The following is a 3,072-nucleotide window of genomic DNA, read 5'->3' on the forward strand; positions in this document are numbered from 1 at the left end:
CCCCAATAGTTGAGGGAATAACCCAATTTATGGGAAATTGGGAAAGATTGATTGAGCGCTAGACTCGTGCTATAAAAGTTCAATCTCAGGTTGCTAAGGCTCAAGCCTGAGCTGCTAAGATCCAATCATAGGGTTAATCATTTATTTCTAGTGAGAGCACTTTTGAGCAATTTAAGAAATTGGGTCCTCCTTTCTTCAAAGGGGAACTAGACCCAATAGTGACAGGGTCCTGGATTCTCGACCTAGAGAAGTATTTTGATGTTTTGGGTTGTTCTAAGGAGCAAAAGGTGATGTTTGCTATCTTTATGTTAAGAGAAGAGGCAGAACACTAGTGGAGAATGGAGAAAAGGCTTTTAGGGAATCAAGAACCTTTATTTTGGGATCAATTTAAGGAGGTTTTCTATAACAAATATTTTCCTAGGAGTGTTCGACGTCAAAAGGAGATTGAGTTTACACAATTGGTTCAGGGTGATATGACAGTGGTTGAGTATGAGGCTTAGTTCACCAACTCTCTCGTTTTTCTCTAAATCTTATAGCCAATGAGAAGCGTAAGGCATTTCATTTTCAAGATGGTTTAAATCCATTTTTTAAGGATAGGCTTTCTCTTCTTGAGTTGGAAAATTACTCAAAGTGGTAGACAGTGTCCTCCTAGCTAAGAGAAGTAGCAAAGAGCTTCAACAGTATAGGGAACATCAACGTAAGAAAAATAGATTTGATAATTCACAAAGTGGTTAAGCTTAGAAAAAATCTAATCAATCAGGAAATAGGAGTAAGAAGCCAGCTCAAGAAATAAACCAAGGATTTCATCCACTTTGTACTAAGTGTGGTAAGAGGCATGGTGGTACCACATGCTATAAAGAGACCAGTGCATGTTTCAATTATGGGCAGAAAGGACACTTGTTTCAATTATGTCCACTGAAAAAGGATTCTCAAGCTTAGAAATTTGAAGGAGGGAAATCTAAGTCAAAAGCTTAAGCAATAGTATTTACCATGTCATACTAGGATGCTCAAGCTTCATCAGATGTTGTCACAAGTATTGTTTAGTTCCATTAACTAATTTTTTTTATTTTTATTTTTACCCAATAGCTACTCATTCTTTTATTTTTACATCACTTGTTGATCTGTTGAATTCGTCTTCTAATTTGTTAAAGTTTGATATGTTTGTTTCCACACCAATTGGGAAGTCATTTCTGGATACTGGGGTTCTCAAAGATGATCTTATTTTCATTAGGGATGGAGAATTTCCTGTAAACTTGATCCTTTCGAATTTAAAAGAATTTGATATTATACTATAGATGGATTGGTTAGCAGCTTACCATGCCCTAATTGATTGTTTTAACAAGAAGGTAACCTTTCAAATTTCGGGTCAACTTGAATTTTGTTTTGAAGAGGGTTCTATTGATATTCCAGTGCAATTGATTTCAGTTATGAAAGCTCAATCTTTGCTAAGGAAATGGTGCCATGGATATTTGGCTTATGCTATGGATAATGACAATGAGGCAAAGTTGGATGAAATTCCTATAGTATAAGATTATGATGTTTTTCCTGAGGATTTACCTGGACTTCCACCCAAGCGAGAGGTAGAGTTCATTATTGAGTTAGTACCAGGGACGACTCCTATTTCAAAAGCACCTTATCGCATGGTGCTTTTAAAACTCAAGGAGCTGAAGTCATAACTTCAAGAGATGCTTGACAAAGGCTTTATAATGTATCACCTTGGGGAGCCCTGATGCTTTTTCTTAAAATGAAAGATGTCACGTTGAGATTATGTATTAATTATAGGGAGTTAAATAAGATGACAATTAAAAACAAGTATCCATTACCCTGAATTGATGATGTGTTTGATCAGTTGCAAAGTGCTAGTGTTTTCTCTAAGATAGATCTCCGATCTGGTTATCATCAACTTAGAGTCAAGGGTAAGGATGTACCTAAGACTGTTTTTCGTACTAGATATGGACACTATGAATTTCTTGTGATGCCCTTTGGCTTGACTAATGCACTCACAACTTTTATGGATTTGATGAATTAGGTATTTAAACCCTACTTAGATCAATTTGTGGTTGTTTTTATAGATGACATCTTGGTGTACTCACAAAGTAAGGAAGGGCATGAACAACACTTGAGGATTGTCTTACAAGTTTTGAGATAGTAAGAACTCTTTGCTAAGTTCAAGAAGTGTGAATTTTGGCTTGACAGAGTTTCCTTTCTTAGTCATGTAGTTTCTAAGAATGGGATATCAATTTATCCTAGCAAAGTGGAGGTTATGGTTAGTTGGAAAAGGCCTATCACTGTAACTGAAGTCAAAATCTTTTTAGGATTGACTGGGTATTATAAACATTTCATAGAGAGATTCTCTAAGATTGCCCTACCTCTAACTAAACTTACTCAAAAGAAAACTAAGTTTATATGGTCTGATGAATATGAGTGTTGTTTTGAAGAGCTAAAAAATAGATGGGTGACTACTCCAGAATTGACTATTCCTTTAGACTCAAGAGGTTATGTTATCTTTAGTGATGCATCAAACTAGAGACTTGGTTGTGTATTGATGCAACATGGAAAGGTTATTGCTTATGCCTTTAAACAATTGAAACCTTATGAGCGAAACTATCCTACTCATGATTTGGAGTTAATAGCTTTAGTTTTTGCTCTCAAAATTTGGAGACATTATTTGTATGGTGAAACATGTGAAATTTATACAAACCATAAGAGCTTGAAGTATTTATTCTCTTAGAAAGAATTGAATATACGACAAAGAAGGTGGATTGAACTCCTTAAGGACTATGATTGCACTATTTTGTATCACCCTAGTAAAACAAATATAGTTGTTGATGCTTTAAGTAGGAGGTTTATGGGATCTTTAGTAGCCATAGCAAGAAGACAACCACATTTATTGCATGATTTAAAGAACTTAAGAGCTCAATTTATAGTTCGGGATTCTGGGGTATTGTTAGCTAGAATTAGTGTACAATCCAATGTGGTTAAGAGAATTAAGCTATCATAAAAGGATGATCCAAAATTTATACAGATCATGGATAGTGTAAAAAGGAACACAAAGCCCAAGTTTGTACTTTC

Source organism: Vitis riparia, chromosome 15 (assembly GCF_004353265.1).
Source record: "Vitis riparia cultivar Riparia Gloire de Montpellier isolate 1030 chromosome 15, EGFV_Vit.rip_1.0, whole genome shotgun sequence".
In the NCBI taxonomy this organism is placed as follows: domain Eukaryota; kingdom Viridiplantae; phylum Streptophyta; class Magnoliopsida; order Vitales; family Vitaceae; genus Vitis; species Vitis riparia.